We start from the raw sequence: 12528 nt of genomic DNA, 5'->3' as shown, positions 1-12528 counted from the left end.
GCAATGTTCCTGACTAATCCTGCCAGCAACTGTGCCCCATGTGATGTACTATTGCTTACATCACCAATGAACAGAATCAGTTGTTTTTCTGTATTTTGCTGTTTTCTTTATCATTCGCTGAGCCATGCCATGCAGTCTTTACTGAAGGTGCATTTTATTTAGTTGCAGTGTTGTTACTCAGATTTCAGTAAAGTGGAATGGTAAGGATCTTCAATTCTTGTGTTCTCTCTGTTTGAACCTATGAATAAGGCTTTGACATATTAGTTCCAATACCATTTTTCATGTTCTGAGTAATTTATTCATATATATATATATATTTCAAAAACATTTGCTAAAAAAATGAAATGTGAAATCTCCCTGCCAAACTGGGGTTGTGTTAAAGAAAGTATTTTGAGTTGTTTAACCTAGAATGACGTTCTGGCCATTCACTGGTGAGGGGTGTAAGTTGATCTGAATTAAGAGAGTTGTACAGTGACAACACTTGTTTGGCTATTCAATAACAAACACACAGTCATATGTTTCAGAAACCTTGAATGGATAATCAATTAAATAAAACCTTTCAGGAGACTGGCTGGCACAGTTGGTTACTGCACCACCTTTGCTTCCTCAAGTTGAGTGAAAATCAAATTTCCTCTGATTTTTGTTCATCTGTTGCAGTCCCTTGCGAGACTGTTTTAAACAGTTAGAGACGGATTTTATTCCAGTGACGTGGATCCCGGCGGTGGGCTGGAAGGCGGGTGGGGGGGGGGGGAGAGCCTGCCATGGCCATCCGTCAGACCCCCGTTGCAATTTCACGTTGGGCAGCTAATGAACTGCCTGCCACTGGGGACGCCGTTCCGTTCAGGACTGAGCTCCTGCCTCTAGAGCTGCGGGCCAATTGGAGAGCCGGCAGCTCTGCAATACCAGGAGCGGTGGCCACTGCCAGTACTGCAGGTGGCCTGCAGTACCAAAGAGGTCGGAGACTCCAGGGCAGGTGAGCAAGATCATGCAGACCCCTGCGATGGGGTTGGGGGCCTGGTCTTGCTGGGGGTGTGGGTGGCCATCGTTGCCAGGGGACACTCTGGAGGCCATGGATTGCCCCAAAGAAGGGACCCATCTCCCCAACCCCGCTAGGAGGCACTGCAGCGGGCCTCTCCATCCTCCACAAAATTGGAATGGAGCTGGGAAGAGGCCCGTAAGTGACCACTGACTTGCCATTTAAGAGTTTCAATTGGCCTTTCCCTCCCTGGACAGAATGGCAGGGGGTCTGGACAACATCGAGAACAGCGACCCCTGCCATTTTGATTGCCCCTCCCCGCCTCCATTCCCGTTTCCAAGGGCCAAATCCACTATCTTAATGCACAGCACAAAACTTCCCATTATTTTAATCAGCATTAAAATGGCAATTTTACTCAAGGGGAATAAGATTAATTATTTCAGAAATAGAAATATCATACTGGTGCAGTGTGTGAAATTTTCGAAAGGTTAGTGTTGAGGTCCTTTTTGGATAACATATTATTCTGCATCCACATAATGTTAACCCTGAGCTGGAAGTATTTGATGCTGATACCGAATTCTAAAAGTGGAAATGTGTGCCATTTCCAACATCATTCCTGGTCAGAACAAATGCAGAGTGTAATTAGGTTGTTTGCTAAGAGGTGGGGAAAAGCTCAAATACAAGTCTCATGAACACTTGCAAGCAAGACAGTTCATACATGCTAGAGGCAGAGATCTATAAGGAGGTCACCTACCCCTGTGTCTCAACTGGAAAATGTGCATTTGTGCAGGTTTGGATGGTTATGAATGTAAAGAGAGACAAAAAGCAAGTGAAAGTTGCAAGAAGACATCTTTCTTTCTGTGCTGAACTTGGTTGCTGCAAAAGAACTGTTGTCTGCCCCATCTGTTGCAATATCTCCATTTCTTTTCTGCTTGTTCAGGGATAGACACATCCCGAGCCTAGAATCTGAACTTGTAGTTGGCTCAGCCATTTTGGCTCTGTTAGTAAAGTTACTTTTGTAACATCATAAACAAGAGCTGCAGACCTGTGTCTATGCCAAGAATGAGTCAACACACAGTCAAACACTTGAAGGTTTATTAAACATGAAACTAACCCACATATTCACCGCCAAAATCAAGACTACATAAGATGCGGTTGTGGAAGAATGAGTTACAGCCTTTTGAGTTCAGCCCTCCAGATGTCTCCCTTCATTGCCTCACATTATATCACCTTCTCTTTTAGTTTTGCATTGAGTGTCAGTAGCTCAACATACGAAAGACTCAAAAACGCCCCACAGCATGATCTCAGTACAGAATATAAACTGCCTTAACTATTTTCTTGTACAGAAAAGACATATTGGCCTAGGTTTTTTCTCTGGGGTGGGAAACAGAAGTCAGGACTTTTTACAGGTGTTGAACCCACCCCGGGGGGAAGTGCTGTTGGTGATTTTCATGGGGGCAGCTCCTTAAATGGCCTGGAGACAGTTTCATCATCCAGTTAAGAACGACAGGTGGGCTTTCGCAGCTTGAGGGCCAATATCAGAGAATATCAGAGGCCTTCCAACTTAACAGGAGCAGCAGACTGTAACCGAAGGTAAATAAGAGAGAGGATGCTTCAAGATGTAGATGCCCTCTCACCAACTTTTAAAATTTTAATTTACAAAATGACTTTTGCAGCCAGGCCACTATTGTTGGGGGGTGGGGGGATGGTAGTGGCAGCGTCGCTACAAAGCAGTCTGTGACTACTGCAGCACCCGGCAGGCAGGGTTGGTCTCCAGTCCGGCCTGGAACATGCCCCGCACCCCACCGGCCTATCGCCGGGTACCGTCCTCTAGGCAGTTTAACAGCCGTACCCCGCCACCTCTGGGAACCAGGAGGCTGACTGGAAAATCCTAATCGGCCTCCTTTAATTGCCCACAATGATTGGCTCGCCCTGCTGCCCCCAATCTTGCCTCTACAAAAGTGGGCCTGAGGTGGGACGGGGCTGGGAATCAGCATGCAGGGCAGCGGGGCTATTATTCGCTCCACCTGCCTCCTATCCTGGCCCCAGCAGGGGCTGAAAATCCAGCCCAATAATGGCCTGGATTTTGCAGTTGTAATGAAGGCAAAACTGTCAGTATTCATTGTCATTACTCCCCTGCAACTGACGACACCTTCTGGAGTCCGCATGTGTGTAGTTAAACTGGAAATCCAGAAGTTTCTGTCAGTGATTCTATGCTTCTCCATAGGGTGCACTGTTGATACCTCCCCCAGACTGCAATCAATTAGAAATCAATGAACTGGTGAGAACTTGCCCATTTACACTGCCCGTCTCACTGTAAAAGCCCTTGAAAAAGTTAAGCTCTGTTAAATGAGGTGTAACTGCTTTTTGACAGCATACTAAGTTCATAATTATTGCTGAAAAACCTCTCTAGCTCTGGAGAAGCTAATTTTATATTTGTGAAATGTCAAATTTCTCTCATGATAACATTCTACATATTTTTTAAAATAAATTACTTGAATGATATTTTAGCTTCCACCATAATCCCATGTATATGTCACAATCATTTATTTCACTCCCTGTAAAATTTGATTAAAAATAAAGAATAATCAGTGCATTTTACTTCCTGGTTTGCTGCCTGTGAGAATACTTCAAATATGATTGGCTGCTTACCCTGCTTTATGACATCAGTTGCTGGATGCCTGGAGATTCCTTTGACTTGGTGCCAAATTCAATCTAACTTCGGAAAAGGAGAAATCCACACCACAGGGATCGCTAAATCTTTGTGAGCAGCTTGCTTCGAGGTCACCAGAGAGCACCGTCACTTCACCACTGACTGCGAAATCCAGGCCATAGATGTATCCATGAACAGATTAGAACAATCCAAAGCTATTTTCTATGAGCACAGTTAAAGCCGAACAGATATAAGTGCATATGAAATAGGAGCAGGGTGTTCTACAGATATTTTCTGCTGCATAGATTCAGGTTTTCAATTCTAAGATTTTAACTGCAGAACTAAAAATGCAAGTGATGCCAGTGATTATTTTGGAGAAAATACTTCTTAACTATTTCTCAATCTTAATCTCATAGCTCCACTCTTTTGAAACTCAGATTCGCTTGCATCTCTCTTGCCCTAATCAGCTTAGATGTAACATATACTGCTGTCATGAGCCTTTGCTTTGGGTTGGAAGAACTGAATAGTCATAGTGCTTTGGCTACTTTGTGCATGTCAGAAAATGCAATGCTATATGAAAGCAAAATGCCACATATAAAGTAAGAAAGTTGGGAATAGAGCATACTACCTCAGAAGCGTCTAAGTACAGTATATGAAAGAGTCATCATCTAAACTCAGGCAACTGAATTTTGTTTTAACCATGGTTTGTGTGAGATTGGCATACGATTGTCATATGAACTCATGACACCTTTTGAAAATAATCCAATTGCCTAATGCATCGAGGCTCATCTTGTCGCAGCACTTTACTCTTAGGTGCAGCCTTACAGGGACAAATTGCATAAGGTTGCCTTGAAGAACATGTTAGTCAGAAAGAATATGCCGATGTTTTCCAGGTAAATGACTGCTGAGAATAGTTACAGTGGAACTTCAGAAGCTGAAACAGTGACAAAGCTCAGTCACCTTGCCATGTTCTATCATCCGTGCTGGCAGTCCATGCAAAACAAATTAGTGTTTTTCCTCCACGTTAAGTACTTATATCTGGAGCAGCTGCTGTTCTCATTACTGAGAAGCAAATCAGAGCTTTTTCGTGTCAGTTATTTAGCAGCACATCTTTAATACAACTGGACCTAAATTGGCTGTGAGCAAGAGAAAAACAAAACAATTGTTTTTCAGGTTATTGACCAGAGTAAGAATAACTGTGAGGCTATCAACGTTATTAAGTAGTGAATCGAACTGCAGCTTCCAGCATCCACATATGTGCAGCTCAACACAGAAATCAGTAAATTGCTGTCCAATTTGCTCTGATCCTCCTCAGGCTTCACTCTAACAGTATCTCAAGGAGAGATTCCGCATTCAAACATACAAAGAGTCTGATGCTTTGGTACTTTCCCACTACATACCCACTAAACATGCCAGAAAAAGTTAGGGCTGGTCCATTCAAGTGTGAGTGAATTTTTAACTGCTGGATAAGCCTTAATTACTGCCAAACAACCTCTTTGGCCCTGAAAATTAACTTTTACATGTGTGAAGTCTCAATCCTTCAGATTTTAATTATTGCTGGAAATTTAAAGAGAAACATTTTTTTTTCTTTGTGTCTCTCTGAATCCAATCTTTCCCTCTATTTCACTTTCTGTACATGATTTTATAATGGATTAGATATTCTAACTTGCACTTCCTGGTTTAGACTCTGCATGGTTGAGTAAGGATTCTTCAATCTGAAGAAAAATGATTTGCAGGGTTACAGGGTAAAGGCGAGGGAGTGGGACTAGCTGAGTTGCACTTGTAGAGAGACGGCATGGACATGATAAGCCGAATGGCCTCCTTCTGTATTATAACCATTCTGTGATTGGTTTAAGAGACATTCTGTTGCTTGCCTTGCTCACACATGTCCCGATCCGCTATAGAGTATGCCACACTGTTTTGACTGTTTGAGGGCTTTTACACAGTGGTTTACAATAATCAAAGTCTGTGGGCAGTTGTAAGTGTAATGAATGGTGATGCTGTTCGTTCACTGCTGACCACAAAATGTGCTCCTTATCTTTGTAGTACAATTCAGTCAGGTTTTTAAAAAAAAATTAATTTATTAATTTCTTAACAGTCCAGATCACAACCTTGATGGAACTTGACTAAACACAATTGCTCACCAACAATTTTTATTTAAATTGCTGAAAGTGTTTTGAGTGTAAACTGAGGAAACCATCACCACTTATTTCTCTGAGGGATTTTCAGCTTTAACCCAGTACAAAGGTGAGGTCGGCAGTGTGCTCGCCATCCCTGCCTAAGGCCGTGGTCAGAAAGGCAGAACCGTTTTCAACTTCAGGCCTCATTTGAATTTTACTAGAAAGCTGCAGGCACCAAATAGGAGCTCTTCTGCAGCTCACTGATTACAGACAGCAGAAAGTATGGAGATGGACAGCAGGTTAGGGAGGGAAGGGGAATGGATCCCCAAGTGCTAGAATAAGCCCCGGGCGAGCCAGAAACTTAAAATCAGCGCCCTCCAGCAGTCACTGTAAGGACTGCTGATTAGGTCATTCAGTGCCCGTGCAGCACATGCTTTGCTCATTTTGTAGATAAAATTCACATCAGGATTGGACAAAGAACCTTGGGCCCAGACTTGCATATTTAAACAAGATCTTGTCTGCTTTGGATCAGAATTCGCGTGTCCATTTAAGGGCCTTCCTGAAACAAGTGGCTGGCAGTTGTAAATCGGCACTGTCCTTCATATTTTTTGATATGTGTCTGTCCCTGTGTTAGCCCCTATACATGCATAGCACACATTACATAAAAGCTTGCAACCACTTTCACGTGCCACATGATTTGTGCATGACTCCATCGGTGTACATAGATGGTACAATATCACAAAAATCCTCATCTGTACCAAATGATGCTCAGGCATCTCTGATAAGCTCAATGTTACCTGTGCTGTAAACCAGATAAGCAATGTTCCTATTATTGTCAGAGGAGTTTAGAGCTGGGCAGCCAGTGGTAAGGGGCCTGATCATTTTTCTAGGGATTTAGATAGGTGCAGTAAACCATATAAATCCAAAAACCGATTATAATGCAAATTAGACCAGTGAAATCAAGTAGAGCTGTAAACAATAATAATAGAAATAAGCTGAGATTTTCAACATGTGCAAGGAATCTGTTGGAAAATATGAGAATCAAAAGCAAATTCAATTATGAACTCATGAAACATTGAAAGTAAGGTTGCTGAAAAAATTCTAACTAATAATAAAGATTTTTTTTACAGAAGGCAAATAGTGAAAGATAAAAAAAAACAATAAAAAAGGTCATAGAAAATTACAATCCAGCGACAAACCATTATTCTACTCCATTCTCAGTAAAGAAAAGAAAGGGCTCGACCTTTTACAAATAATCATAGATATGTATGCTCTTTAAGTAAGCAACGACACCAAAATTGTTTGAGTCCTGTTCTACCATGAGCACAAAAATCAAGGCTGACACTCCAGTGCAGTACTGAGGGAGTGCTGCACTGCCGGAGGTGCTGTCTTTCAGATGAGATGTTAAATAGAGGTCCCGTCTGCTTTCTTGGGTGGACATATAAAAGATTTTGAAGAAGAACAGGGGAGTTCTCCCTGGTGTCCTGGCCAATATTTATCCCTCAATCAACATCACAAAAACAGGTTATCTGGTCATTATCATATTGCTGTTTGTGGGAGATTGCTGTGTGCAAATTGGCTGCTGAGTTTCCTACATTGCAACAGTAACTACACTTCAAAAGTACTTCATTGCCTGCACAGCGCTTTGAGACATCCGGTGTTCATGGAAAGCGCAATATGTATGCAAGTCTTTCTTTTATTAGAAGTACAGTGGGAGAATCTCCCACCCACCCATGGAGATGAGCTCAGACGCTGTCCCCAACTGCAGGGTCACAGCTATTTGAATATCTGGGCTGTGAGGTCAGTACCTTCGAGGGTGCATCAGAGGCTCAACTCCCCTGATAACAGACCTGCCAACTCCAGTGGCTTGTGAAAAGGCAAAGAGGTGACGCTGAGAATTTTTGAAATGCTTCTACCAGAGAAAAAGCTTCCTCAGCATTCTGGACTCTCAGCAGGTTATAAAAGCAAAATACTGCGGATGCTGGAAATCTGAAATAAAAACAAGAAATGCTGGAACCACTCAGCAGGTCTGGCAGCATCTGTGGAAAGAGAAGCAGAGTTAACGTTTCGGGTTCCAATGAAGGGTCACTGACCCGAAACGTTAACTCTGCTTCTCTTTCCACAGATGCTGCCAGACCTGCTGAGTGGTTCCAGCATTTCTTGTTTTTATCTCAGCAGGTTATGTTGGGCTTAGCAGCAGAGGTAGTGGCTAAGATTTCACATGGATAATGCTTCAGTTATAAAACTGTGTATGATCCGACAGCATGGGCAATGCCATGGAAGATTTGCTGCTGCTTATAAAAATATCTTACACTTCCTATATCAACAGAGTAGCACTTAATGGTGTGAATGTCATAGGAAAATCCATTACTCTTGTCAGAGAGGTTGAAAGTGTACACTGACCCTTGGTTTTGGCCATATGTAGGCCACGTTTTACCTAAACACAAAAGGCCCAATGCTAATTTGTTCAGGGCACCGAATTTTACAAAAAGGGCCTCAAACCGACATTAAAACCCCTATTTGTATACACAGAGGATCTAACACCTGTTTCAGGAGGAGGCCCTGGATGCCACATTTTCTGTCTTTACCAAAATGCAGATCTGGCTCATACTAAGGGCTCAAGACTTGCTAACTAGCGCATTCAGACAGTTCGGCTCAGGTTTCTTCGGTTATTTTAATACTTTTTATAAGAAGTTTCAAAAAGATCTCTTTGGACCCAAAAAGAGCAGGAGTGTGCCCCATTTTTCCACAGTATATGCGATTGGTCCCTCCCTTGTTATCACTACCTCCATGGCATACCTTTAGGCTGCTGCCAATGAGACATCATCACACAGGCACCTTGCACATGCCATGTAAATGAGGCTCAAGGCAGGTCATGAGCTCCCAATCAGGTGTCTGTTGACAGGATGTCACTGGACATACCCCAGAAAATGGACCTTAACCAGTTATTACCCCAATACCTTTAACTGTTTAAAACACTAAGAAAAATGTCTTTTATTTTGTGACCTGTTTAGTTATAAATGGTATTAGTGTGGCACATTTTCATCTGTGAGGAAGGAAATGGTGATCATAAACAGTTTGAAAAAGCTGTTCAGCAATTTGATACAACTTGTGGAATTTTCTGGTTCCTGTTAATTAATTTTCAAATTTTCTGAATGTGTGCAGGATGTAAGGCTCAGAGTTATTTAGATAAGATAATGGTGTGCACGTGGGACATCAAGACCGAGTACAGTATTCATATCAAGCAGACTTTGATGGTGGGTCGGGGAGAACATGCTGTGAGGGGATAGTGAAGGGCAGTTTGTGCCAACTGTGGCTCAGTGGGTAGCACTCTTGCCTTTGGGTCACAAGTTTCAGGTTCAAGTCCCACTTCAGGGTCTTATGAGCACTGGTCTTTGTAACATGGTTGTATTTTAAAATACAGTCATTTTTTTTAAAGTTTAAGATGGAGTCAGAGAACTCAGGTGACCTCACATCAACTCTGCTTAAAGACAAGACAGAAATCTTGGTCACCAGGGCAATAGAGGCCCCAGATCAAAGGCTTTTTTTTTTTGAAAAGCAGAGACTGTAGGAGGTAAATCCTAAAGAACAATGGGTTTTACTCTCCTGGACTTTCAGATTATAAACAAGGAGTCAGTGATTCTGAGGATGTAAATGTGCATGGCAGCTGCTAACACCTGGGAACAATGGAAAGGCCGGGTACCTCTACTGAAGCCAGACTTGTGGACTTTGCATATTGGAAAAGGACTATGGGTTGTTAACTTTTGACTCCAGATAAATTTATCCTTTTCTGAAGTCAGGCCAGGCTGTGCGTATGGAGACCAACGGTTGCAGCCTCAGAACAGACTGTAAGGAAGCCAACCAGTGGTGGCAGCCTCAAGGAAGGAAGAGTGAGGGAACACCTGCTCTTGGAGAAGACTGATACAGCGAAAGGCTGCGAAGAATTGAACCTGTTTTGAAAGTTTGCAGAGCAAAAAAGGACCAACAGGATCACCAGGAGACACCATGCAGAAATGCAGCAAGGCCTCGACAATATCCGGGCTTGGGCTGTTAAGTGGCAACTAACATTTGCGCCACACAAGTGCCCGGCAATGACCATCTCCAACAAACGAGAATCTAACCATCTCCCCTTGACATTCAATGGCATTACTATTGCTGAACTCCCACTATCTAATTCCTAGGGGTTACCATTGACTAGAAACTGAACTGGAGTAGCCATATAAATACCGTGGCTACAAGAGCAGGTCAGAGGCCAGGAATCCTGTGGTGAGTAACTCACTTCCCGACTCCCCAAAGCCTGTCCACCATCTACAAGGCACAAGTCAGGAGTGTGATGGAATACTCTCCACTTGCCTGGATGAGTGCAGCTCCAACACCATCCAGGACAAAGCATTCTGCTTGATTGGCACCCCATCCACAAACATTCATTCCCTCCAGCACCGACGCACAATGGCAGCAGTGTGTACCATCTACAAGATGCACTGCAGCAAGGCACCAAGGCTACTTTGATAGCACCTTCCAAACCTGCGACCTCTACTACCTAGAAGGACAAGGGCAGCAAATGCATGGGAACACCACCACCTGCAAGTTCCCCTCCAAGTCACACACCATCCTGACTTGGAACTATATCACCGTTTCTGCACTCTCGCGGGATCAAAATCTTGGAACTCCCTTCCTAACAGCACTATAGGTGTACCTACACCACATGGACTACAGTGGTTCAAGAAGGCAGCTCACCACCACCTTTTCAAGGGCAATTAGGGATGGGCAATAAATGCTGGCCTAGCCAGTGACGCCCACATCCCACGAATGAATTTTTAAAAAATCGCCTTATTCATGGACATCCAGGTCAAAAGTGCTCAGAGAAGTGAGCAAAGAGGACATTTACTTGGAGAAAGGTCTAGGAGATCAAACCCACTGGGTTTGGGAGGAGTTTGGGACCTTTAACCTCAAAGATTTTGCCATCAAAGAGGATTGTGTAACGTATAGTGTGAGGTTTTCAAGTGTTTCAATAAGTAAAGAAAATACCTTTCTTTGTAACTGGGGCTATCAGCTAATTACAAAGTACTATTTAGTTAATGGGGATTTCTTTTAGTTTAGTTATAATAAAAGTCTTAAAATGTGAAATCTTGTCATGTAATTCTTTAAATTGGTTTGGGGGTTCATATCTCGTATTTTAAGGTTAACGGTCTCACTGAAGTCATAACGAGGGCTTGAGCACAAAAAAACAAGCTGATGTTCCAGTGCGGAACTGAGGGTGTGCTGCACTGTAGGAGATGCCATCTTTTGGTTGAGATGTTAAACCAAGGCCCCATCTACCTGCTCAGGTGGATGTAATAGCACTATTTCCACTATTGGGTGGCGCAGTGGCTAGCACCGCAGCCTCACAGCTCCAGCAACCCGGGTTCGGTTCTGGGTACTGCCTGTGCAGAGTTTTCAAGTTCTCCCTGTGACCGCGTGGGTTTCCTCCGGGTGCTCCGGTTTCCAAAGACTTGCGGGTTGATAAGTAAATTGGCTATTGTAAAAATTGCCCCTAGTGTAGGGAGGTGGTAGGAGAATTGAGGGGAGGTGGGGATATGAGAGGGAATGTAGGATTAGTATAAATGGGTGGTTGATGTTCGGCATGGACTCAGTGGGCCTGTTTTGGTGCTGTATATCTCTATGACTCGAAGAAGAACAGGGGAGTTCTCCCCGGTGTCCGGGCAAATATTTACCCCTTAACATCACAAAAACAGATTATCTGATCATTATTTCATTATGGGTGGCATAATGGCGCAGTGGTTAGCACCGCAGCCGCACAGCTCCGGCGACCCGGGTTCAGTTCTGGGTATTGCCTGTGCGGAGTTTGTAAGTTCTCCCTGTGTCTGCGTGGGTTTCTGCCGGGTGCTCTGGTTTCCTCCCACAGCCAAAGACTTGATTTTTGATTTAGATTTAGAGATACAGCACTGAAACAGGCCCTTCGGCCCACCGAGTCTGTGCCGACCATTAACCACCCACTTATACTAATCCTACACTAATCCCATATTCCTACCACATCCTCACCTGTCCCGATACTCCCCTACCATCTAACTATACTAAGGGCAATTTGTAATGGCCAATTTACCTATCAACCTGCAAGTCTTTTGGCTGTGAGAGGAAACCGGAGCACTCTGAGGAAACCCACGCAGACACAGGGAGAACTTGCAAACTCCACACAGGCAGTACCCAGAATTGAACCCGGGTCGCTGGAGCTGTGAGGCTGCGGTGCTAACCACTGTGCCGCCCAGGTTGCAGGTTGTTAGGTAAATTGGCCATTGTAAATTGCCCCTAGTGTAGGTAGGTGGTAGGAGAACGGTGGGGATGTGGTAGGGAATATGGGATTAATGTAGGATGAGTATAAATGGGTGGTTGTTGGTCGGCACAGACTCGGTGGGCCGAAGGGCCTGTTTCAGTGCTATATCTCTAAAATAAAAATAAAATAAAAAATAAAATAAAAAAAAAATAAAAAATTATCTCATTGCCGTTTGTGGGAGCTTGCTGTGCTCAAATTGGCTGCTGCATTTTTCTACATTACAACATTGACTACACTTCAAAACTACTACATTGGCTTTAAAGTGCTTTAAGACGTCTGGTGGTCGCGAAAAGTGCGATATTGATGCATGTCTTTCTTTGGTGAGGGGAGAGCAGAGAGGGAGATGAGGAGAATAGGGAAAAGAAAACAAAGGGTGCAGGGATTGAGGGAGATTGATGGGGTGAGAGGGGTGAAGGATGGTAGAATGTTTCAGGGGAGCAGGAAACTT

General features: G+C 43.6%; 1 protein-coding gene across 2 annotated transcripts in view; it reads left to right on the top strand.

The window, feature by feature from the left end:
- The window catches only part of vps8 (VPS8 subunit of CORVET complex), a 715536-nt gene that overhangs the window by 511598 nt on the left and 191410 nt on the right, over window positions 1-12528 (top strand). The window lies entirely within an intron of this gene.

This window comes from Heterodontus francisci, chromosome 7 (genome assembly GCF_036365525.1).
Source record: "Heterodontus francisci isolate sHetFra1 chromosome 7, sHetFra1.hap1, whole genome shotgun sequence".
Taxonomy (NCBI): domain Eukaryota; kingdom Metazoa; phylum Chordata; class Chondrichthyes; order Heterodontiformes; family Heterodontidae; genus Heterodontus; species Heterodontus francisci.
The sequence above is the reverse complement of the archived record's forward strand: the minus strand, read 5'-3'. Positions and strand labels throughout refer to the sequence as shown.